We start from the raw sequence: 26607 nt of genomic DNA, 5'->3' as shown, positions 1-26607 counted from the left end.
ATTAGTGAATTCACTGAAGTGTAGGCAGACAGAAAACGTTCAAGTGGCCACAGATAAACTTGTTAAATCCCTGGGAGTCTTTCCTTCTTGCTCTGGGAGTTTATCATCTTGGTGGAGTTAAAAGGCAATTAGGCCTGTAGGTCTTTGCTGGTTTGTTTATTGGCGTTTTACACATGGGTGTTGAAGAGACAGGGGCCTATTCCCTTTCCCAATCCTGATGGCCAGAGGGGAAGGAGACCTCAACCCAGCAATGCAGGTCTCCTTGAAAAACAGACTTGGCAGAAAAGCTGGAGGGCAATCGTTTAAATACAGTACCTGTTCCCCACAATGCTCATTGTTGGTGGAAAATGCGGTCTGCTGCGTCCATGCTGTGCTCCATTTCCTGGGAAGTGGGTTTATGGAGGGGCATTTGATGAAAAAGTTCCTTCAAATTGTTGCTGCCCCCAAGGTGTTAGAGACGGTGGGGGTGTACTGGAAATGTGCTTTCCAGGTCTCTGGAGCGCACACACTCATGATAAAGGAATGCCAGCAGTTTGAAAGTGGGTGGGGGCAGATTTCCTCTCAGCACCCTGCCCCCCCCCCCCGGTTCTCCCAGTCTCTCCAGCCAAGCTGGACTTGGAAAAATTCATGAAATTAATCTTGGCATTCTCCACAACTTCTCCCTCCGTCCTCTTCCTTGCATGGGCCCATAGCCTTTAGCCTACAGTCCTGTGAGGGAAGCCTCACACTCAGCTAAAGCCTACCCCTGGTTAACACTCACGCCTTAGCCAAGTAACATGGCTCCTTCTGCAAACCCATCCTAGAAATCTGACTCTCCCTACTATCAGCATGGCCAGTTAGTGGAATCCATGTTCACTTCTCAGCTGGGTGTACTCAGTAGTTGAAACACAGACAGATGGGACTAGGAGATGACTCCGGAAGTGACCTAAGTCAGGTCCCCAGCACAGCATAAAAAGCAAAGCACAGTGATACACATCTGGATTCCCTTCACAGGAGAGCCCTGGAGACTCACTGGCCAGCCAGTCTAACTGAACCAGCAAGTTCCAGGTTAGGTACGAGATTCTGTCTCAAAAATGTAAGGTGGATGAAAAGTGAGACAGCTCAATGGGTGAAGGTCCGTGCCACCAAGCTTGATGTCCTGAGTGCAATTCTAAAAGCCCACATGGTAGAAGGTCAGATTGTCCTCTGATCTTCACACATTCACTTTGGCACACACGTGACCACACACTCATGCACATACAAAAAAACGAAACAAAATGTAAAATATATGAAGAACAATCGAAGACATCCCATGTTAACCTCTGGTCTCCACATACACTCACCACATACAAGTGCACACACACAACCACACAAACAAGTACATGCTCAAAAACCCTTGCCCATCACACACAGACACACACGTGCTCATGCACACAGTGCACTCATATGCACACACATGCACATCCACACACACAGCGTGAAGAGTCATGTTCTCTTGAATGTGACCTTGGGCTCTCTGTTCTAACCTTGTGGGTACAGTCACCTTCAGTCTCTGTAAAATGAGGACAAAGATGGTCTCTTCCGTGCTGATTTGGGAAACTAAGTGTGCAATTGTGTATCGTGGCACATGAGACAGTCAATGTGGCTGTTATTCTTTAAATGTGCTTATCTGACACAGATGCAGTGAGGTAAGTGCGTGTAAACACATAGTCATAAGACAATTACCTTGAAAAAAGGAAACTTAGCTATTTTTAATCTGACGTGGGTACACTGAAAGAAAGAAGCCCCATCTGTGTAGAGAGACAATTGTTGCCCCTGTCGGAGATGCCTGGAATGGAAAGAGTTGAGATCCCACAGCTGAGGGCTGTGCTCACCATCAGCGGTGCTCCTCTCTCAAGCAGCCACTCCTTATTCAAATCCAGGTTTCTTTAGAGTTGGCACCCTGCCTTAATTCTTTCCACTAAAGAAAACACAATAGATAACTGCGCCTTTTATTCCCAATGTGACCCTCCACATTCTGAAACTAATTTGCCATTGAATCTTGCCAGTCTCTGCTGGAGGACTTCCTCTCGCTTAGTAATGTGGTTCTGATTAAGGACATCCTATAAGGTCCAGGAGGACAGCCTGGGAAGGAAATGGGTCTGAGACAGGGAGAATTCAAATGGATTTCTCGCTGCTAGTGGGACATGCCATGTTGAAGACCGAAGGTGGAGGGAGCTTCTCCTTAGGAAGACTCGAAGAGAGAAGAAAAGCAAACGGCTGACAAATTGGCATCTTTTATGCAAAGCTGACAGGCAAGCAGGCCTCTTAGCAGAAAGAGGATATGCAGAACCCTGAGGCCAAATGGCAGGCAGCAGGCTTTTTGAAGTCCCTGCCTGCAGGCCACTTCTAACAGCAAGACCTCAGCTGTATGGCCTCCTCATAAAGATAGGAAAACTTACTTTTCAACTCAAATATCATAGTTCAAAAGTGACATTTCATTTCCCTCCCTAGTGCACGCACCGAGGCCGACCTCCGTGCTGCACAGAAGCAGGCTGGATTCTAAGCTCCACGGTGCTATCAACTGAGTTGCAAATGCTAAACTTTGCCTTATTCCACCGAGGTTGAGAGCCCCCTCTTTGGCCCTGCTAAGCACCGACTGGCCCCTACCCTGACTAGCGGGTAACTCAGGAGCTTGGGAGACCCCATTTGCTCTTGCTGGCCTGGCGGGGGTTGGGGGGGAGGTGTGGACGTCCATTGCAGGAAAGACCGAAGTGGTACTGAATGGGCAGTGGGACTTTGGAGACCGTGGAGTTTCTTTACCAAATACCTAAGAATCAACTAATAGTTGGAACTCTAATATGATTTTCTTGTTAATCTCTGTCAAAGCATGAAATTCGATATGTTAACCATGACTAAGCCGTGAAATTTGTCAACTTTGTCCGTAATTTACACAAGCTCTCTATTTTTTTCCCCCTTAAGTCTTCACACAAAGTGGAGAACTTTACTTCCCGGCGTGCTCTTCAGAGCAGCCGTTAGTACCCTGACAAGCAGGAACAGGGGCTGTGCATTTCTCATGCTGTTCAGGAACTGGGGCAGAGAAAGATAAAACCCGAACAACGAAGTCTTTGAGGTGATCACCGTGAACGGACTACACTGCTTAGATGTCAGCGAGTACCAAAAAACATTCGAATTAGTTTTATGGTTCATGTCAATGGACATGATAATAAACTGGCTTAAAGTGGTAGATTGTCTTGCAGAAAAATAAATGAATAAAACATACATTATTTCTTGTTTAGTTTCCATTATAGGTTGTATGATTAATCTCTTCAAGCCAGTATGACTATAGCGCTCTCTGCATTGGCTATGTAAGTAAAGTTGTGTAAGGCATTTAACTGTCCCCCTGCCCTTGACTGTTTTCTTCTTGAAAACTAGCTGAATCTAATTTGTAGATGTCTTTAAACTCTGTGAGGCTTAGAGCTGGACACACCTGTTCTTTGGCCATTGAGACTATTACCTAATTCAACAGTCTGTGTTTGGTCACTTGGTTACCTCCAAAGAAAGTTAACTTCCTAAAACTGAAGTAAAGGACCAGCGGCCAGTTTGGAGCAGTAGACAGCTTGCCCTGTGAGGAAAGGCCAGCAGCTGGCAAGAGGAAAGGAATGTTGGTGAATGGCAAAGTGGTCAGGCTGGGATGTCGTTCTCTTCTGTCCCTGCCAAATGTTTTCTCTTAGACTCAAAGAAAAATGTCCCAGAACCTCCCCAACTGTTTCCTGACCTCTGTGCTGCAGATGCAGGATCCGATAATCAGATGATTTAGAACTAAGACTGCTTTGTTGACTTCGGTCACCACATAGCCAGTGTTTAAAAAAAAAAAAAAATTTAATACAAAATCTCGGGCAGTGCTCCAGAACCTAAGAGAGCCCTTCCCAGAAACCTGGCCGCTGGGTCTGAAGGACACGACCTGTGCGAACAGTCAAGCTGGCCTGTTCATTCCCTAACAATGAAACCAGAGGCCATGAAGCCCAGCAAGTTCTCCATTGTTCAACTGATAGATGGTGCACAGCAACCAGCCATGCCTTCCTGCTTTAGTTTCTCCCGTGGCCCAGCTTCTTCCATCCACACTTATATAAGAGGGAGAACTATCAAGGCAGAGAATTTGGGGGTTCATGTAGTCAGTCCCCCTGGAAGCCTCTTGGACCTTAAATGGCCTGTGGATATCCTGGGCTCTAAGAAGCTCTCGCTGCCTCCAAAGTAATACTTTGTAAAGGAGTGTAACTGGAAATGAACTTTCTTAAGGGGAAGGTCCACAACTTTTGCCAAATGCTCTCAAATTTGTGACCCCCCCCAAAAGGGTCAAGAATGACTTCCCTATAATTTGTGCTCCTAACAGTCACTTTTCCTGTTCTGATTGTGAGTTGCAGGGCTAACGATTACATCCACTTCAGCCATTCAAGGCAAATGTGGCATATGATCCTCTGAGTGCCTGAGGTCCCAGGCATTCTCGTAAAACAGCATTGAGTTGTGAATTCCTTAAGTTGTCACTGTGGCTGAATTCTATCTAGAGCCAGGTTCTGACTATCTCAGAGCTGAGACACTTCAAATCTACCAAAATAGTTCAGATTTCTTTATAATATCCCATTCCTTCTGAGCCACAAACACTCATTTCTTGGCTTAATTCTGCTTTGGTCTTGGATTAGGATTGCCATATTTAGCAAGTATAGGAAGGCTTGGGAGTGTTAGAGCAATTGGCTGGGTTCAAAGCTTGTTCTGTTTGCAGAAGAACTCTGGTTCAGCTCCCGGTGTCCACATGGAAGCTCACAACAAGCTGTTAGTCCTGTTTGAAAGGGTACAAACGAACACTCTTTTTTAGTCTCCTCAGGCACCAGCAAGCATGTGGTGTACATACATACATGGAGGCAAAACAGCCAGACATATAAAAAAGTAAAAGTAAATAAATAAATGTAAAGTCGTGGGGCTTGAGAGCTGACTCAGTGGAGAAGGGCAGGAACTTTCCTGGTAATTCAGTTCCCAGCATTAACGTCAGGCAACTTGCAACCTCTAGCCCTAGTTCCAGAGAAGCCAGTGGCTTTGACCTCCATTGGAAACTTGTATACACACACACACACACACACACACACACACACACACACACTTTAAAGGTACCTTTTTTTAAAAGCACTTTTATTTTAGCCCTAGAACTTTCGTTGCAGAAACTAGCCAACATTTTTGGTAAACAGTGACAGGATTGGGGATTGGGGCAAGGACCATAGAAATGTTTTAAAACTGGTACTAATTTACTCAAAATCATTGAACTTCACACTCGAGAGTATGAACTTGATGATAAATTACATTTCAGAAAATTATTAGAAACATTGTTTAGTTTTTCTTTATTAATATGATAAAAGCCATAAATCTGTGCCTCAGAATCAAACTCTTAGGGATCTGTGCTATCTTTTTGTAAAATTTCTGGGCCTGCAGAAGCTCATCGCCGGATGCCAGCTGGTGTGCCACCTGGGATTCTGTCCACTGCTGGGCAGTGGCAGTGAGACTCCTCACTAGCCCCAGTATAGAGCTGTGGCTTTGGGTCGTCTCCTGTTGTTGGCTCTAACAGTGATCCATCGGGGATCTGTGCCTCTCATACAGACGGCACATCAGGAGGGCAGTACTTGTCCTGTGGGTGAGATAGAGCCCCGGGTTTGTTTAAGAAGCAGACATACATTCCTACTGAAGCAGACCCACACTCCCTCCTTACCTTCTTGATAGAAACCGGGCGTGTCCGTGTACCATTACTGCAGGCTTCCCTAGGAAGCCTCTTTATTGACACCCACAGAACTCACTGTGTGACTTTAGTGTTAAGTACTCTGAGGGGCACAAATAGGCCAAAGCATAGGATAGGAAGGGTGTTGAGTGAACATACTGGTCTACAAGAACACAGTACATAAAAGGTGGACACACTTGTCTACAAGAACACGGTACATATGAAGGGTGGACATACTGGTCTACAAGAACATGGTACACATGAAGGGTGGACACACTGGTCTATAAGAACACGGTACACATGAAAGGTAAACACACTGGTCTATAAGAACTCAGCACATATGAAGCGTGAACACACTGGTCTATAAGAGTGTACTACCTGGGAAACTCTTTATGCTTAAAGCCTAGCTTCTCCAGAGTTAATAACCAGCCTCTTGAAGCAGCTGTTACTTATGGGACTTAGGAGAATCACTGCGGCTTCTGCTAGAACAGAGGTTCTCCACCTTCCTAACACTGGGATCCTCTAAATCACTTCCTCAGGTTGTGGTGATCCCCAAGCATAAAATTCTTTCATTAATACTTGATAATTGTAATTTTGCTACTGTTATGGATTGTAATGTAAGCACATGATATGCAGGGTGTCTGATAGGTGACCCCTTCACCACCCACAGGTTGGGAACTGATGAGCTGGCATCTCAAGCCACACTTTTCTATTTTTCTCTGATTGTTCTAAATGTTATTTAACAAAAAGTTGAGAGAAAGAGAAAGAAACAATAGGGGATACCAAGGCCCCTCAGAGACCTTTGTTCATGTTTTTTGTCTGCTTGAGACATGTCAGATGTAGTAGTCAGATTTTATAGAGGTCAGTGAGACATGGAGGTGGTTGGACGGTGAGGAACAAGAAGATTGGGAACACTGGTAGCTGGTGTTGAGAAGTTGAAAGCTAGCGCTGAGGCCGCCTAAGACTTGAGGAAGCTGAGATGCCCTTCTGTGGAGCCTATGCTCCCTTTCAACTCTCCGCCTTGGACAATTTCTAGCCTAAACAGTTGCTAAGACCCAAATATTTTCATTCCAATAAGCCCCCAAAGGCCCATTATTCACACATAAACTAACATGGTTTTTCTGACTCACTTGATCTGAACTGGGCCCTTAGATAGTTGGAAACCTGTGCCTAGAACCAAGAGCTCTGGGAACCCCAGTAGGCTGCCTTCCAGCTGAACAGCCAGCCAATTGGTTGTCCTCATTGAGGGGAGGTGAAGCTAACTGAGTCTTCTTCCCAGTGGTGCAATGGATGTGTTAACTCAGTGAGCTTACCTTATTTTCTCATTCGGTCCACAGTCTGCTCTCAGTCACTTCTATTACAGGGCAGCCAGGTGCCTTTCTTTGGAAGAGCTTCTACAAAACCATCAATTTTGCTGCTTTTGAATGTCTTCTCTCACTTGTCCAAATAAGTGAGGTTTAACCACTTTTTGGCTTTCTTTTTTTCCTTCTATAAAGTAGGTGACTTTTAGGTCTTCTTTAAAGAGGCCATCCCTCTTTCATGTTTTTGGTCAAATGTGAATGTGAGGAGAACAGCAATGATTTTTTTTAAATATTCCTCATTTTACATATCAATCCCACTTCCCTCTCTCTCCCCTCCTCAAGCTCCCCCACATTCCCCCCACCCCATCCAGTCCTCAGAAAGAGTAAGACTTCTTAAAATTCTGTTCTTTCCTAGAGAAGCCAAAGCTTATTTTGTAGCGCCCCATCCAGAGGTCTGGCCTTTGTTTGTGATATACTCTTCCTCGGTGTCCTTTCCTCTCAAGTGTTTAGGCAGTACTGTTCCTATAGACACCTTTTCCCTCTGCTCTGATTCTGAATGACTCATCTTAGAGGCTCCACACCTCTAACAGATAATAGTATGGCTAACTTTGACATTGCTTTTCCTTCTGCCGCCTCACCCCAGGTCTATTTTACATGGTTTCTGTAAAGAACTAAAGAAAGTGGAGTTTCCCTCTTCCGAGACCACAGTCCTACAAGACACCATGTTCTCAGAGATACTGTGGTGAGAACTGGTCATTCCGCAAATGCTGTATTAAAATGGTGGCTCTCAACCAGTTCTGGTCCCAGCCCCATCACTGGGCATTTGGCTCTATTTGCTGATATTTTTAATTGTTTCAGACTGAGGAATGGGTGATACTGGCATCTGGTAGGTAGCTGAAGATGCTATTGCAACCCAATGTACACAAGTGATCCTCATAGCAAATAATACTCTTGTCCCACACTTACATAATATTATTTGAAACCCTGGCATTGAAGGAATTTTGCTCGTGTTGCTTTTCTTCAAGGTCTGAGGAAAAAGAGAGAAAATGTCCCATTTTTAAAAATGAGTTCATTGTCCTGAGTTTCTACATCCCATGTGGACTCAGGCATCAGTAAGCACAAGGGATACCCCTAACTGGGCAAAGTGCACAGTTAAGGGAGGTCTCAGCTCCAACAGCTGCCTTAACTCCGGGGAGAGACAACTTTGACAAAGCAGAGGACCAAAACGTTACAAGGATGTTTAGTTAGTGATAAAAATCATCTTGCAGATTAAAGTCTTTCTTCCTGCCCATAAAATGGTATGTTCTTTAAATAAGTCAGAAAATGGCAGCATTTAACCATGTCGCGAGCAGGGGCCAAGACTGCTGCCCACAGCCATGCTCCATTAATTTCATCCTTGTTAGCAAGTGGGTCCAAGCCGTAGGCGTGTCAGCCCTCATCATTTTCCTGCTCTCCTTTAGAACTGACCAGTTTTCCAAATGTGCTGTCTGCAGGAACTGATTCATGGGGGCTGTTTCCCAGAATCAAGTTCTTCCTCTGTCCTTTGTCTGCATTTTCTTATTCCCTTCCTGGAGCCAAAGATGGCTACTGAACACCGGTATCGTCTTCCTTCCACATCCAAGCATAGTTAAGAAAAGTGAGTTCCCTTCCCAAGACCCCAAGCATAGGCTCCCTGTGTCTCATCGGCGTGGGGTTGTGTGCTCACTCTGAACTAGTGCTGAGACAAGAAGCATGCTAAGAGACAGCAGACTGTCATGTGACCTAGGGGTGCCAAATCCATGAGCTGAAGTGGAGCTTCATGGATCCATGTCAGGTGAGCTGAATGCAGATGTGTGTCTGCGAAGGGAAGTTGGGATGACATGGGTACCCCACCATTGCAATCAGCTAGCTTGACTCAGGCAGCATTATGAGTCTCCTCACCTCCCCTCCTAGCCACATGTAGACGTCCCTGACAAAGAGGGATAAAACACCAATTACCCACTGCCTTAGAATGTTGGGAGAACTGTGTAGACACAGTGATGGCGTCATTCGACCAAGTCAGTCCATTCAGTTCTGCAGCTGCACTAGCGCCAAGCCAGCAAGCGGTTATACCAGCCTTGTTTCGGAAGTCAGTGTCTAAATTTATCCCAATCTTCATTGTCACAGGTCAGTGTGGGAAATCTTCTGAGGTCAATGATTGAGGTAATTGGCTTGAAAACATCTCTGTTAAACGACATAATTGGTTTTAATTATGTAATTATGCCACTTAAAGTGTGGGGGTGAAAGGTTGCCCTTATATTTAGCAGTGAGATCCCCCCAAATGAAGCCAGGGCATTTTAAAGCAGTGGGTCTTCAAAGTTCTCTCATTTTCTTTTTCCAGAGGAAAGCCAGAGTGGGCTTGCCTTGGCACTGCTGGTTGAGGGGTGATTATCCTGCATGAGGCAGTGCCAGGTCTGTGCCTGTGTATAGGAGCCTTTGTGAGGAGCCGGCAAGAGCTTCCGTAAGACCTCCTTGTGATCTGAAGCTAATGAGCAGTGGGAACTCAACTGTCAGCAATTGAATCTGATTGGGCAGGGTAATTATATGATTGCCTCTGGTGTTTGCACATGCACAGGGATATTTTTATTGGAAAAAACCTAATTGCTTACTTACTTAGTGGAAGGCAAACCTAAACAAATTTGTGTTGTCAGAGGTTAAGAAGACATCGTCTCTTTGTCTCTCGAGTAGCTGCCTGCTCCCCTTCTTAGAAGTGAGGGTTTTTGTTTCTTCCTGGGTTCAATCAGGGATATTTTCAAGACCCGTGTTTTATGATAATATTAGAACGTACAGGAAAGCCACTCCGGGCTGTGAGCTTCTGCTGTGACGATGGTGTGTGAGTTGTCTTTTCTAACTGCACCTTACAATGGTTTCTTTCATAACGCAGAAGCGGCTAGAACCCTGGGCAGCATTCAAGCTATTGGGACTTTCCCAAACTTTTTGTTTTGTTTTGTTTTGTTTTCGTTCCCCTGTTGGGGCCCTTGACAACACTGGTTGCTTTAGCTGTCTGGTTTCTCTTAATTCCCTAAGGCAAGTGGGAGGGCTTCTGCGAAGATGAAAACTCCCCAAGCTAGCAGGCACAAGATGCTCACTCCTCTGCACTCTGCCAGGGTCTTGGGAGAAAGAGCGCAGGCACAGTAGGATAGTCAACGGGAGGAACCCTGGGGCGCAGTAGGAGAGTCAACAGGAGGAACCCTAGGTACTTCTGAGTCTGACTTTTAAAAGCAATACCATTACGTGAAGCTTAGCTCCCTTAGGTGAGCTTTACAACAACCTGCAGAGTATTCTGGACTCTGCTTTCTTCTCGTTTCCTACAGAACCAGTTCCTGCCTAAGACCTTTGCTCTGGTAAGATCCTACCAAAAGTGGAAATGCAACTGGCTTATGGGGAGCAACTCATGATAAGGACAGCAGATGCCAAACCTGGGTGCTCCAGATGGGTGTAGGCTCATGGGCTGGAGGGAGAATAAAGCCTACCCCAGCACCCTCGTTTCCCTGCTCTCCATCTCTGGAGCTCTGCACATGCTGACCCTCGCCAGCCCTTTCACTTCCCAGATTAGATAGTAAATGTCACTCTGGAAAGCTTCCCCCATCACTGACTGCTCTTGTGCTTCCCAGCAAGTGCTGGCTTCTCAACTCTATTGTCCTGTGATCACTTGTCTCGTTGTCTCCCCAGTACCCCAAAAGATTCACAAGAGCAGGGCCTGTGTGTGTGTGTGTGTGTGTGTGTGTGTGTGTGTGTTCCTCATCTCTCTCTTCACCCACAGCCTGGCATGGTGCTTGAGTGTATGGAGTGAATGAGTGAAGAGAGGAATGTTTGCTGGGTGTCCTGGGGAGCTATGTGTGCTGCCCATGGTTCCCAGTGTTTGCTGGGTGTCCTGGGGAGCGGTGTGTGCTGCCCACGGGTCCTAGTGTTTGCTGGGTGTCCTGGGGAGCGGTGTGTGCTGCCCACGGGTCCCAGCCCATGCTGTTAATACCGCTCTCTGTTGCTTACAATTCTCATTGCCCTAGATGATCCAGCTCTGTCGGAGGCACGTGTAGGCACAGCCAAATCTCATGCTGTACATTGATCACCTGTCCAACCTTTGCCTAGAGTGGGAGTCCCCAGTTCCTTCAAGAGATCCAACTTTACCTGTCTGTAAAGAAGAAGAGGAGGAGGGAGACAGCGGGGAGGATCCAGTGGCATTGTAACACCAGAGCAGGTCCAGTGTTTACTCTTGCCCTTTCCGAGGTGGGTAACTGCAATTGATGTGGACTGCTGGGATTAAGAGAGACCATGGATTTGGGGGCTCATTTGTACTCTTTTTATTTTTCTGGAGTATAGGATGGCATCTTATTTTTATATTTAATTCCTTGCCCCACTGTCTGTTCCATGACTTCCATCATCATGGACTGTGGAGCCAGGCCCAACAAATACACACTGTATGTTACTACAGCGGCCCCATGGCAGCTGTGCACTGTCCTGCATCTGGCTGTGCACATAGAATAGAGAGGAGGACCATTGGTTGGTGCTATGTAGTGAATGCTACATTGATTTTTTTTGCCAAGGTATTTTGTTGTTTGTTTGTTTGTTTGAACCTTCGACCCCCATCCCAAATGAACTCACAATGGAGAGATCCTGAATTCCTATTGAGTAGATGCAATTTCACACAGGAACACCCCTCAGTGTTTAAATATGGCCTTGTCCAAGCCTGAAACATGTCTAACCAACTTCTTCCTTGAAATCATGAACCCATGACACCTCAAGCCTCAGTCAAGTGGCCTTTCTACTAGACCCCAAGCCCCAAACTCTCCCTGAATATGAACTGCTCATTTTTGATTGGCCTACAGTAAATTTGCTTGTGGGGTGATGCTTTTGTATGGAAACCAAGGTTTCAGAAGTAAACCCACAGAGGCCACAGGTTCTTAACTGTGTGGTTGGTTTTTGTTTGTTTGTTTTGTTTTTGTTTTTTGTTTTTTGGGGTGTGTGTGTGTGTGTCAACTTGTACCCACCTTCTCCAGGTCCAAATCCATTCTCCCATGGTTATATTCCTTTAATGTCCTCATATTCTGAGCCTCCTTTACCTTATAATCTTGATATTATATTTCTTAGCAAAACAAGATACTAAAATTGGCATTCTAAGTGTTCGTCTAGAAAAAGGTTTGTATCCACTTTGTTGTATGGTCTGTGTGTTCACAAACGTCACACATTCCAAATCAAATAGCCATGGGCCATGATGATCTTTCTTCCTGAGTTCTAAGGAAAGTTTAACTTGACTTTGAGTTTCAGAATATTACCAAGGGATGGATCACCATCTCATATCCTCTCCAGATTGAGTCGGATAATAACTGCCTACACAGATAAATCACATTCTTTTGCAAATATATATGAATGGCATTGAATATATAATTAAGCCAGGCAGTGCAGTCTCGACAGTGTCTCATCTTGTCTAATCACTGTAGGATGTTTCCTTTGAGAATGGTTGTGTGTGAGTGGGGGGGGTGTTCATCCGTTTGCTGTTGTTGTCACAGAGACTGACAATGAGAATGATTTGGAAAAGACAAAGAGGAATAGTTAGAGTGAGTCATTGCTCTTCCAGGACACACTCAAACCATTACTTTGCTCCATTGTGTCTTCTTATAGAGTCTTTATGTCCCTTCCTTGGCTAATGAATTCAATAGACTTAGCACAAGTACAATGCCGGGACCAGCAGCCTGTTTCCTGGCATCACATGGGAATGCCTCAGCTGTATACTTGGACCCTCCTGGCTCCAGTGATTCAGAAACTTTCTGTGGGGCCCAGCAGTCTGTGCTTGAAGGTATCTCTGGTGCTCAGGTGTATACAACACTCTCAAAGTCATTGGTTTTACCAGTACGTGATGTGAGGACATTCAAGGGACATAACCGAGTACTGTTCTCCAGGAGGTTGATACCCATCAAGGGCATGAAGCATAAACCCGTCAGCCAGTTAAGCAGAGCAATCTTCATGTAATGTAAATTATATCATGGACTTACTTCATAATGTACTCCAAGTGGTTTCATTTTATCTTTTTCAGTGAATATAAAGGTTTGTCAGTCCTTCAAGGACTAGCATATTCCTCTGCCTACCTTCCATCTTTATCTATTAGCACTTCCTCTCTCCTCCGATGCTCCTCAGCATGCTGGCCTTCTTAGAGATCCCCAAGCATCCAAATATGGGGAAGCAGAGACATAGACAGGAAGAAATAGAGACTGGTAAAGCATTAATAATAGACTAATTCTTTTTCATAAAGTAGAATATTGTTTAATCCCTTTGTCCTCTTTGGTTGATGCATTCATATAGTAATATAGAGATAGTCAGATGCAATAATATATTTGTATAATTGTTGCTATTATCAGCTTCATATTGAGGCTGACTGTCAAGTCATTAAGAATGTAGGGAGCAGAGTGTAGCTCTTCTTAGCATCATGTGTTTTATTGGCTTTTCTCTCTGAACTGACTAGGTAGGAAGAGTGTGAACTGAATACATGGGTGGGAGATCCCGCTTCAATGTGTCACACCATTGCATGAATGGAGCTGATGAAAGACTCTTGATGTTTTAGTTTGGTTTCAGTAAAAATGATGACCATGTCTGTTAGAATTCGCGTTCCTAAAAACTATGAATGTCCATATGGATCTTTGCAGCATTAAGGAACCATGTACTCGGGAATAAAGGATCCAGTTGGATTTTTATAGAATGTAAATAGCATATCTCGCTGGGCGGTGGTAGCACACACATTTAATCCCGGCACTCAGGAAGCAGAGGCAGGTGAATGTCTGTGAATTCAAGACCATCCTGGTCTAGAAAGTTAGCTCCAAGCCAACCAGGGCTACATAGTGAAACCCTGTCTCAAATAAAATAAGAAGAACAAAGAGGAGGGGGAAGAAGGAAGAAGAAAAATATCATATTTCAGACTTCCGTTTACAGGAGAAAGCTTAACATTTGACTTGTTTTTTGGAAAGCATATTGGATTTGAGGCTTCATATGGATTTGGGGTTCTTGGAGACCCAGACCTTTTGAGTCTGAGAACAAGGACAAGGGATCCGGGTGTTGCTGCAGTCTTGAGTATCCCCAGCTGTGTATCCTCAGTAACAGCCTATGGCTATCTGAGTGCAGCATCCCTCGTTTGGGACTTCATTTGCTCATCGGGGTGCTTATTTGTGATCTTCTACAAGGGGGCGATGAGTCAGCTTGAAGGTGCAAACAGGTAGAATGAGGTGTGGACTTTGGGAAGGTGCGGCTTCCATGCCCCCAGAATCCTCCTACCTTGTAAAGTCTTCCCTAGAAAGGGGAGGAAAGTCTCCTCAATACCTTAAGATCTCCTGACCTCAATCAGGGCCTCACTATTTCTCAATGAAAGCCAGTCCACTCCTCTGAGTGGCAATCCCACATGGACACCACAGACATGCCATGCCTCTGCTGTCTGAGAACTCAAGCACAGAGGCTGAGAAAATTTTCTCCACCTAGTAATGACTTTTCTGCTGCTGCGAGAAGTCACAGTGTCCAAGACAACTTAGAGAAGAGTTTATTTTAGCTCACGTTTCCAGAAGGGTAAGAGTCTGCCATGACAGGAAGGCATATCAGCAAGTGACAGGCATGACATCAGGATGTTGGGAGCTCACAACTTCAAATGCAAGCCCAAAGCAGAACGAGAGAACTGCAAATGGTATGAAGCTTTTCATCCCAAGGCCCAGCCCCAGTGACATACTTCCTCCAACAAGGCAATACCTCCCCAAACAGCACCAACTGGAAACCAAATGTTCAAATAGGTGAGCTATGGGAGAATATTCTCATTCAAACCTTTACACTCCAATAGCCAAGTGAAGTGGACCCCAAGTATATCAGCTGGAAGTTGGGCTGCAGTGGGTGAGGGGAACAGACACTTGAATCCTCTTCTATGTGATGGGTAGCCCTTCCGTGGCTGCGGTTTCCTAAAGACTATGAATCTGTCGTCCTCAGAGCCACCTGCTCTTTTCCCTAGTAGATCCTTACGGGTAGTTTTTCTTTATTTCTTCATGCCAAGTTATTCTAGGGTTCGCCTCTTTTCCGTGTGCCTGGTATTCCCTGAGCCCATGTGTTTTCCATCTGTGTGTGCTTATCTCTGCTTGGCTCAGTTTGGACCTTGTCTGCTGGACCATCTCTTATTCTCAGTTCTTGCTATCTCATTCCTGTATCCATCCATCATCTAGGAGCGCTAGATTGCATCTCCATATTCTGGAATAAATTTACGAATTTATAACTTCTTTCACTGATGGCCTCTTCTTCAATATTTTCTACTGATGCGACTGGTCACTGCTTCTAATGCTGGCGGTGGTCCTGTCACTGCATTTTTAGTAAGAGGCAAACGGTAGAAACCTGTTCTGTTTCCCATCTTGGATATGCTTTTCTGCGTCAGTGCCCTGTAAGAGCATTGCCACTCGTGGGGAAACTGAGTCCCAGAAATGAATGTGGTTTGTCAGCAGCCATGCTGTTGCCTCCTGGTCAGGGCGGAAGAGTGCAAGGGCCTGCTTTGACCCCAAAGCTCCCAATAAAGATCACATCGGAGAAGCACAAAATATAAAAGTCACCATTCTTGCCAGACCAAGACCTCACACATACGAAGTATGAGTAGTCTAATTGAGACTTGCCTGGCTTAGGGTGATTCTTGCTTCTCTCAATAAACTATGCATAGATTCTCTCAATAAACTGTGGTCTCAAAAGTACTATAAGAAGGAGAAACTTTAAAACAGAGACATTTCAGATGGGAACTGCTTCTCCCCCACCTCTGGCACAGTTAGTTATGTTCAGAGTCATTTTTGTTTGTCATAATTCAAAGTTTAGGGAGAAAGCTTGGGCTCTTGTTATCCAAAGTAGGGAGGGCTTGTTTTATCATTTTGCATTACTGAGGATAACCTTCTCCTCAGAGAATTAGCCATCCCAAAATGTCAGCAGTGCTGGACCGAAGCCCCTTAGGAAGCCACACATACAGAGGAACACACACTCAGGCCTAGACCATGATGGCAGTTTCTCTACTATGTATATAGACAGTTTTGTGATGTCTGAATAATGAAAGCATTTCCTACTTTAGAATACAAAGACATTTCTATGTCTTTGTTTGGGTGGAAGCAAGGTTAGGAGGTAACTCTTGAGGCTAGCCCTCTAGAATTTTCTAATATTTAAAAAGAGTCAGCGTCAAAGTAGTGCTGATTCTGAGTTTAGAAACCAAGTAAAGATTGTTCATGCTCTTTGGATAGTCAACAATCCAAGGGACTCCTTGGTGGCTGATGGCTCCTGCCACTGGCCATGGGGTTGAAGCAGATCTGGCAAGCTGACATTTATGATAAAAAGTTTGCATTCTGGAACAGTTGCTTTTGAGGAAAGAGGGTCAATTCAGAGAAGACAATAGCAATAGTCTGCCCTTTGTTGGGTATTATCCTGACTACCCTTCTACCATCCCCATCTTCTTGAAGCCTTCACCAAAAGGCCACTTAACAAATACATGTGGTACTGGCCTAGGTCGATCTAGCTGGGCTCTAGTCAGGAGCAGATTCAACCAGATTCAAAGGATCGTTAAGACTCACTCCATCTTAGTGGTAGCTCTCTGGAAGCAATTTAGAAGACAGGTCATCAGAACAACTGGTTAGGGCTTCCTGGCTGTTTCGCAGTGAGTTCTGTGAATGGAGCCATCAGGCTTTGCGTGTGCTAAGAGAGGGCTCTGCCTCTAAGACTGCTCGCAGTCCTTAGGCCTCTGAGACAAGGTATCGGCTATGGCCTCGTTCTTGGAGTCCTCTGCTGCAGGCTCCTGCATCCTAGGGTTACAGGTGGGAACCGCCATGCCCACATGAAAAACGATTTCTTAAGGGAAACTTTTGAACCAATACCAAGTGGCTATGAATTTATTTTGCCAGAGCCAGAAGTCTTGGCAACATTGATCAAGGTTGTTAGGACGGACACATTGTATTTAGTATTCTAATGGAGTCATCTCCTGCATCTCCAAAGCTGCTTCTAAAATAAAGACCAGCATCATGACAATTTTGCAGATTTAGAAGTGAGGTGGAGGCCAGTGATTCATTTGTCCAGAGCCTCCTCTCCACCCCCACCCCGCAATCCCTCTTCCTCTTCCTCCTCTACCCAGCCAGCTAGTGACATAAACACACTTCTTATTTGGAGTTATCAAAGTTGTTCTTTAATTGGACAGAGCGGTCGCTGTCTGTGTACAACTGTTTTAAGAGATGAACGCATCAAGTTTAGTCTATTTGACAAAGGCTTATAGGCTAATGGTGTGAACAGGGCAGGTTATTGCAAAAGGTATTGCAAGTTGTCTTCTATATTCACACTTGAAGCCTCCAAGAGGCAGGATGTGTTTCCTTGAGGAGTAGAGGCCTGCGGGAAAAGCAACCAGGAGCCAGACTCTCTGGTTACTAAGACACAGTTTTAAACAGGCAACATGGCTTCTTAAGTTATCAGGTAACTGGTCCACATGGAAATCGTAGCTTAATCATTTACTCAACAGCCATTTGTTTGGCATGGAGGACATACTGCAAGCACGATGACAGATCCACTCACCATTTCCTTTTGAAGCTGCATCACAGGTAATCCTCCTATCCCATCTAGATTTTGAAGTCTTTTTGAGGAGCCATGACTACTACAGGCTACAGAGAGTCAGGCTGGCATTTGCAAATGTTCTTGGAGTGTCTACCGTGTACAAGATTCCAAGCCGGGAGGCAGATACTGCAGATCATGTATTGTTCAGTGGGGCTGAATATAGTAAGCCAGGAAGCAAATACAGGTAATAATGACTTTCTGGGTAAGTGCTATGGATAAATCACAGTGCAGTGACCGGGACTGAGGGGGATGGGGCTATGCCGGTCAGAAACGGTTTTCCTGAAGAGTGAAGAGTGAAAGACACGCCTCAGGAAATGGAACTTGCTTTCTAGGCAGGAAGTTGTGTGAGTTGGCCTTAATGTGGGAAGTTCTGAAGTTTAATAGTCTGTCTTCTTTCCCTTTTTGTCTGAGTCTGTCTTTGCATTGCAGATTATCTGGAGTTCGCTATACACAGCACAGGCTAGTCTGCAACACTTGACCTTTCTGCCCCACTCTCCTGAGTTACAGGCGTGTTCTCACGTACCCAGAGTAGTTGTACCTTGGGTCAGGTGTTGATTATAGTGCCCCATGTCTTGGAATATGTTGATACAACTCAGTGACTGAGCACTTGTTTGGCTTTGTAAACACTCCGAAGTCACACGGAGATAATGCATATTTTTAAATGGAACTTACTAAATTATATAACCTATATCTCCCAAATCACGATTGGCGTTCTCATTGCTAACTGCTCAGTCTCTGGGAGATTTAAAATGAAAATACTCTTGACTGATGATCTTGGTCATTTTTGAGTAACCCTGTCAATGTTTTATTGCTTTTTTCCAGGATAGGCTTCCACCTTATCTAGTATTGCTACTCGTTATGATTTCTTTTAAAAATCCCCCTTTCTCCCTATTGATGCCTCCACAATTAAACTTTGTCTGATAATATTTCTGATGCAACATCATTTTGGTTTGTATGTGTGTTTCCATTTTTGTAGTTTTAGCCTTTATCATTTAATGGTCCATTTTTATGAATAGTTTTATAGAGAAACTTCAGGTTTTTCTGTCTTTAAATGGATGAAATTAATTGCTATTATTGCATACTGCTTTGTCCTAACTTTGTCTTGTTTTGCACATTTTAGTATACTTTTTTCCTGCTTTCATTCCTTTTCTCGTTTTTTACTGTTATGTTTGAATTGATGGTTCTTTCTTGGCTTTGAGACTTTCCCCTCTACTGTGTTTCAAGCCACATATTCTGTTTCTCCTTTTAGTGGATTAGATCATCTCTAAAGCAGGATTTGACAACCCCCCCCCAAAGCTTTTAGTGCATCCCATAGATTGGCTTTAAGGGAACCGAAATACTGGAGAAGACCCTTAAAGCCAATCTATGGGATGCAAAGGGACTTGATTTCTTCCGTTGCTCTTTCCTTTGTCTACATGTGAGCTCTTGTAAGCGATGATACACATGGTACACATGGACTACTCCTGTAAAGCTATTGAGTGGTCAGTTTTAAAGAGCATAGAACACTGACATTTTCATTAGATCCTAACCAGGAGGGAGGTCCAGTTTTCATCCTAACGGTTTTGTTTATTGCTAAGGAAAGTCTTACTGTACTGCCTATGGGAGATCTTCATGTCACCTGTTCTTACATGGAAATATCTTTGCTCAGCCAAAGATTTGGGGGTAAACAATTTGTAGGAGGGCTTTTCACCTCCTCTTCTCTCCTTGTCTCCGGAACAGTAAGAGTAGGAACTGAGTCTTTGAAGAGCTTTAGTGTTAGGGAGAGACAATTTCAGCCTAGAGTAACCCTCAGAGGCATCCGTAGAAGAGAGAGCTGCTTCAAAATGTCTGTTTGGACTTAGTGCATCCTGCTGGAGATAAGCAAGTCACATACGTCTTTTCTTTCAATCTTTCAGTTGACATCGAAACAGATAACTTGATTTTGCATCAATAAGCTCCCTCGTATATGTTAGCAGACAAAATGTTTAAACTGCCAAGTCTTTCTAAGTAAATAGGAAAAGAGAGGCCTTTTATCTTCGAGTCATTGCATTAGATCCGCAAAGCATGACAAATCTTCATGAAAAAAAAGTGCCATCATCTCAGTTTAACAAGCTGGAATGTGCACGTGCTGAAAGACAGACTTGTCTCGATCCAGTTGGGACTGGGAGGTGACGTCCCCTGGTATCAGCATATCTGTAATTTATGGCAAGACTGGTTGCTCGCTCATTTTTAAAGGGCCTCCCTTCTCGGTGATATCTTGTTGGATGTGTGCTTGGTTTATCCACTTGAGTCTCTTTGACTGGGAAACAAATCTCCATCTAGCAGAGTCAGCACGGCATTCTGGGTAGAGGATCTGTGTGGTCATGAATAGCTAATGAATGCTTTGGTTTTCTTATCTATTAAATCAAGATAAGAAAGCAATGTTTTAGAATTGATGTGAACATTAAGTAAAGTCATAAAGTGTACAACATAAAACTTGATTTGTAGGAGATGTTTTTCCAGTGCTATCAGATGATGATGATGGAGGTGGTGGTGGTGATGATGATGATGATGATGATGATGAGATGAAGAATTTGGCACTGATGGGGCACGGGTGATAAAGAAGATAAACCTGGCAATGACGGAGGTGCTGGTGATGAAAATGTTGACAGTGTTGGAAATAATGGTGATGAAGATGGTGGTTGTGGTAGTAGCCAGATACTGAAGAGATCCTGCAAAGTTATCATGTAATCAAAGTATTTGAGGAAAAGCACACTTATCTCTTAAGGTCTTATCCATGGTTTCCAAGTCTCTACTTGGACAATTCTAGTCACTACAAGGTCTTCTTAAATAAAATTCCACTGCAGAGAGAAAACCACAGAAGGCCTGCTCGGTCATCAGCTGTGTTTACGAAAGGATAATCATTAGGAAATGCTAGGAATTGTTGATCTGTGTTGTTTACTCCTGATTACATCTGTCTCCCCAAACCTTTGGGCATTTTTGAATTCTGTACCTTCGGGCATGTCTGTGCAATCTCTTTTTCTAGAAATGTGTGTGTGTGTGTGTGTGTGTGTGTGTGTGTGTGTGTGTGTGTGTTAAGGCAACACATGAGAAGCAAAGGCCAGCATCAAGGTAGGAAAAGAGTAGAGCATAGTGTCACTGAGATCAGACAAAAACAGAAATTAAAATCAAACAAACGAAATACAGAATACAGTTCCTAGAGAGGAAGGGTGAAGTGAAGAGGACTCAGGAAAACTGTTACTCGGAGACAGACTGTCCAGGACCAACAATGAACACAAAATCCCTCAAGGAGTGAAAGAAGAGCTAAGGAGCACCGGGAGGTTCAGCAAGGGAGCTACAGGTGTTGAGAGAAGTTGAAAAAGCTGTGAAGTAGACAAGGGAGAATGTTGTGTGACAAGGGAGAATGTTGTGTGACAAGGGAGAATGTTGTCTCTTAAGAAACCAAGAGGAAGAAGCAGAGGCAACTGAGAGGGAAGATGCAAATGCAAGAGGAGGCAGATGCTTGTTCTGGGGTGGGGAAGGGAGGCGGAGGAGCGCCTCATCCATAAAGCATATAAAATGTTCCCATATCCCTGAATAGCTCAGCAAGGACACAGGGCGTATGCTCAGTAAGGCTTCATGGTCTTGGCCCTCTTAAAGCAGTCAACTGATGCTTCTTACAAAACGAGTGTTCTGATGTCAGCAGAGCCTGGCTTAGGCATGAAGAACAACCACCTTTAACAACAGAGGATGTTAGCCAGTCATGAATAGACTTGCCTGGAGCCCTGGGAGGGGAAATGGCATTTCTGCATCCCCACCTCCAATCCTCTTCCTGCTCTGGCCCTGGGATACTCAGTGAGCTGTAGATACCCTGGCATCCCACATCTGGCCCAGTGTTCTCATACTCCCCACATGACTCTCCATTGTCTCCCATCCCTACTTGTGCTTAGAGAGTGAGCAGAACTCACCCAGAGGGCCGGCGTGCTGAGAAGCAGACAGTGGCCAAGCACTGAGGCCTTATTCCACCCAGAGGATCAGGAGTAATGGGCACAGCTTGTTGTCTCAAGCCTAATTGGCCCACCTCCTCTGTGCCCTCCCATGGCATAGGGTGTCTTCACATTATGTGTGCTTGCCATTATGCAATCAGCATGTCATCCAAAGCCAGACACGCGTGAGATGCGTGTACCGTTTATGTGCAAACTGAAAGGGGAGGGAGAGAAATCATCAAACACCTCGTTATCCTTACAAATGGGGGGGGAGGGCTATTATTCCCATATGCAATTTAGCATGCACAGCATCAGTGCAAGAACTGACTGAAAAGGTCGAATGTCTACTGCCTGCCGGTAGCAGATGGTTGGAGGGAGCTGCTCTCAGCAGAGCTGCGTGGGCCTGGCCAGAACTTCTCTGATGTTAAGCACCTACAGTTTGCCTCTCAGATAAATGAGTTCCCATGCCTTTGACAGTCTGATGGGAGAGGATTTCATTGTTTCTCCCTCTAGCTCTTGGAAACAACTCACTTTCTCACCATAGATAAGAAGTTTATTGAGATTCTGGCATGGGAAAGAAATAAGGGCAGGGTCCAAATGAAATGCTAAGCCTGCCTGTCTTGCACACTGTCCCTCTCCCTACTGTCCTGCCCTTCCCTAGCGTCCTTGTTGCTAGTACCATCCATTCCCAGAGAGCAATGGGGAAACATCTGTACAGAAATACAGCCAGGGAAAATGGGCATCCTTAAAAGGTCTATGGCGTGCCCACAGAGTGTGAGATCCCACAGAGATCTTTTCAAAACAAAAGACTGCCACTCAGATGTGTACCAACAGCTGAGAAAAGCAGAAGGAGCAAACATAGAGCCAGACCTGAGAACATGGAGACAGCGCCCAGGACACTGGATGTACAGGTACAGCTTTGCTTCTCTGCCCTGGAGAGGTCTCGGCAGACTTACCCAGGGGCGTCAGGGTAAGAAGACTTACCTGGCAGTCACTGGTAGACAGCATGGAGCTGTCGATGTGCCATGCCTCACAAGGCTAGCTTTGGGCTGGCATCTTTTCAGACACCAGTCTTTTCCATTGCTGTTCTTATGGAAAGGCCTCGGGGACAGAGAAGTGTCTTCAGAAGGCATGTGCCACAGCTCTGGGCAGGTATAACCGGGCTCTGTGTCTGTTCCTGTCACAGGCCTTGTGACTTTCCATAACTGCATTGACTGCTCTGAGTCTCCTAGCAGGTGGTAAGTGTAGTGACGAGGCAAGCAGGCCTGCTTTTCGTCCCGCCAGGTTCCCGCACGGCTAGCTTTACACCCGAAATAACAACACACAGATTATAGTCATTTGAACACTGCCTGGCCCATTAGCTGTAGCCTCTTACTGGCTAACACTCACATCTTGATTAACCCATTTCTATTAATGTGTGTAGCACCACGGGGTGGTGGCTTACTGGGAAGATTCTAACCTACATCCAACTTGGGCCGGAACTTCATCGTGTCTGCCTGCCTCTGCTTTCTTTTTCCCACAATTCTGTTCCGTCTTCCCTGCCTACCTATGTACTGACCTATCAGGCCAAGCAGTTTTCTTTATTAATTAACCAATGAAAGCAACACATAGAAAGAAGACCCACCTACATTAGGTAAGGATGAGAATAACGGAGACAGATTTACTAACAAGCAGTCTGGCAAAGAGGAGATCAGTGAACCTACCTGGAGAGCCCCAGAGACCACCATTCACCTTTGCTACAGATGTCTGGTTCAACCTCGGCAGCTGCTGCTCTGGCCAGAACCGTGCAGATCTTGCACTGACCATGGTCATTCTGCTTGTCAGTCATTCTAGTCTCCATGAGTAATGGCATCCTCCACGCCCTGCCTGTGCCGTGATCTCAGTGTCCACATCTGGAAAACAAAACACATGAGCAGGGTGTCCATTCCTCTCATCCAGCTCTGGGGCTTTGCCCTGGCATTGGAGTTCTCTGAACTCTAGACCTCTCTTTGACAGCACTCAGTCTCACGAAGTGGTAAACAGGAAGCCATATGTGACTATCAGTCCCACATAAAAGAAGATGAAAGTGAGGAAGGATTGCCAGTAATTCCCATTCGCTCTATCCAAGAATATTTGCTTTACAAAACAAAAACACAACAATAGGAATTAACATCAACAGCAACGGAAGGAGAAAAATCAGCCTAGGAAAATTCTTCCCCTTAGAGTTGGGTCCAAATATGGAAAAGGAAGCTAATGTTGCCACCTATTACCTTGGCATAGTTTGGCTTCTCCAGATGACTTGATTGCGGACAGGTGGTATGTCCTTCCCAATTCTGAGTTTAAAACATGTCTCTCCATGTACAAATGTAGGGATTATGTCATGTGTGACTTTTACAGTAGCGTGACTAACAATTTTCCTTTTGGGGTCTTTGTAATTCACTTGACATGATGCCCAGTTGCTCCTTGAATGTCAGTGAAGGGTTCAGCCTTCTGTACTGAGTACCATGAAATGCACTGTCCCTTGCTGTGGAGAAACTCTTCACACAGGGTCCTCCCCAGGGCTTCTGCCTATTTCCAGGGTTTGCTTGGTACCAAGAAGGCTGCAGTGAGCATCCTTCATTCTCTGCTGAGTATTCTTTGTAATTAACTACACCACGGAAGGTCTGAATTTGGAGTCTGAGGATGTCATCTTTTTACACTGTAGTGATGGCCACCAGCTCAGCTCCTGCCATCCACTGTCTGCTGTCAGTTTTAACCCTTCCCAGCCTACTGAGTGCAAACTTGCCATGTTCTAACTGAGTGTTTACTCCAGTTAGGTAGAGTTCCCCAAAGTTGTCTATTTGTTGCTTATGTTTGTTCCAAGAATCACATGTTCTATCTTTGGGCCCTGCTCCTGTTTTGGTAAAAGTTTTCTCTCCCTTAAAAAAGATCATAGTAATTTTTTCCCTGAAGGCCATCGGAGGAGCTGGAATGCAGAAATAAAAAGTGGGAATAATGCTTCAGTGGTCTGTGCAGGTCCTGGGCTCTCCTTCCCGTGGTTCGCCGCTTCCATGTGCCCCTCAGTGCCACCCCGGAAGGTGGACTGAGCTCTCAATAACCTTCTGGCTGGATGTCAGGCCCTGCTTGATAAAAGATGATATAACCTGTAAACTCTATTGCTGCTGGGTTTAGAACCTGAGTTTATTCCAGGAAGCCGTGTAGCTGTCTCTTGGGGGAAAAATCAAGGAAGCAACATAGACATAGGGAGAAGGGAAACAGTATCCTGGGGTTCAGCTTGGAGATAAAGATGCAGCTTTTAGGTCACTTGGAGTACCAGTGGCTTTAGCTCAGGTATCTGGTCAGTGAAGATAGCAGTTCGAGAGTCAGTCACAACCTTGGTCGTTGCGCCATCAGGTTCCTAAGATTTTCCGTGTTTGTACTGTCAAGTGACCCTCTTTAATTGACTGTCCTTCTCCAGGCCTCTTGCTCTTGTCAGAAATGGAATTGATGCAACCTGCTTTTTAAGGTCATTTTTAGAAATAAGTGGGATGTGTGATGTGTGAACACCTCAGCCTAAGGCAGGGCACCTCCGAAGCACCTTACCACCAGATACGGAAAGTAAATGGCGCTACACCGTAGAGAGTGGCGCCCCAGACTCTGCCGGGCTGGAGTTTGGAACCACTTTTGAGAACAAGTCAACAATTACTAGCCCTATGTATGTTAGATAGTCACCGTGCCATGGCAATTTAATCTTAAAGTCTACGCGTTAAGGAAATGTTTAGACCGTTGTAGGAGAAGACATGTGTAAACAGAACCATTGAAGATTTGCAATGACAAAACGTGGGAAAATAGACAAACTCATCAATAGAAGCTTTAGCAAAATACCTCACAGCATTGAAACACTTCATATTAGCACATTGTACTACTAAATTACAAATTGATTTTTGTGTGAATGCATGTGTGTGCATATTCTTATGTATGCATATCCATGTGTGTTCGTGTGCACATGTGTGTGGAGATTAGCTTACACATGTGTGTGTACATGTACAAGGAGGGCAGCAACGTTGGATGGTGTGCCTCCATACCTGGCATTTTATGGAGAAGGAATTCAGTTTCAGCTGTCGATGTGTACAAGGCTGGTTCCATTGTAGAAAGGAGCTGCGGGCAGGCATGCTTTTCATCCTGCCCAGCTCCCGCACAGCTAGCTTAGCCCCAGAAATAATAACACATAAGTTGTATTCATTTAAATACTGCCTGGCCCATTATCTCTAGAGAGTTAGTTACTGACTAACTCTCATATCTTGATATTAACCCATTTCTAATAATCTGTAGCACCACGAGGTGGTGGCTTACCGGGAAAGATTTAGCATGTCTGACCTGGTGGCTGGCTCCATGGCTTCTGCCTCATAGCCCTCTTCCCAGCATTCTGTTCTGTTTACTCCGCCTACCTGATTTTCTGTCCTATCAAGGGGCCAAGGCAGTCTCTTTATTGACCAATGAAAATAACACAATAGACAGATAACCCTCCTCCATCACTTCCCCTTTTTCTGTTTAAACAAAAAAGAAAGGCTTTTATTTTAACATAGTAAAATTATATATAACAAAACAGTTATCAAGCAAGAATTACAGTTATAATATTTATAACTATATCTTTATCATAATAATGGAAAATTATAACTACGACTATCCATTCTTTAACTCCATCAAAGACTCCAGAAGGATATATTACCTAAGTAAACAAGAAGTAAGCAACTTCCAAAACTCTAGAAATGACAGAGACATCTCGCTGCCTGGACAGTCACCCAAAGTTTCTCTGTATCGTTGGGGTACCCATCTTTGGCCTTCAGGCCCATAATATCCAGAGACATTTCCATGAAGCAGGAAATTTTAAAGGCAGTTCAGTCACTATCTGCTGTGTCCTGTAGAATGTCTCGCAGACTCTTTCATGAATTAGGAACCCCAAAAGATCATCTCACCTTTAGGCAAGTTTAGCAGTCCTCTCTCTGCGGGTTTTCTGTGTCCAGTTTATATAACAGTCCAGGCAAGAGCAGTTTCTTGCCCAAATGGCTAACCAACTCCATAAGGAGCC

General features: G+C 44.8%; 1 protein-coding gene across 9 annotated transcripts in view; it reads left to right on the top strand.

Annotated features, from left to right (window-relative positions):
• Erc2 (ELKS/RAB6-interacting/CAST family member 2) overlaps nt 1-26607 on the top strand; it is a 919008-nt gene that overhangs the window by 809677 nt on the left and 82724 nt on the right. Inside the window, exon 20 of one of the 9 annotated variants that reach the window (XR_015737860.1) lies at nt 11046-11265. The exons of the other annotated variants lie outside the window; for them this stretch is intronic. The gene's annotated coding sequence lies outside the window, so the exon portion shown is untranslated. The remainder of the gene's footprint in view (nt 1-11045; nt 11266-26607) is intronic. 9 annotated transcript variants of the gene reach the window in all.

The sequence above is a fragment of the Myodes glareolus genome, chromosome 5 (assembly GCF_982192425.1).
Source record: "Myodes glareolus chromosome 5, mMyoGla1.1, whole genome shotgun sequence".
NCBI classification, from domain to species: Eukaryota; Metazoa; Chordata; class Mammalia; order Rodentia; family Cricetidae; genus Myodes; species Myodes glareolus.
The sequence above is the reverse complement of the archived record's forward strand: the minus strand, read 5'-3'. Positions and strand labels throughout refer to the sequence as shown.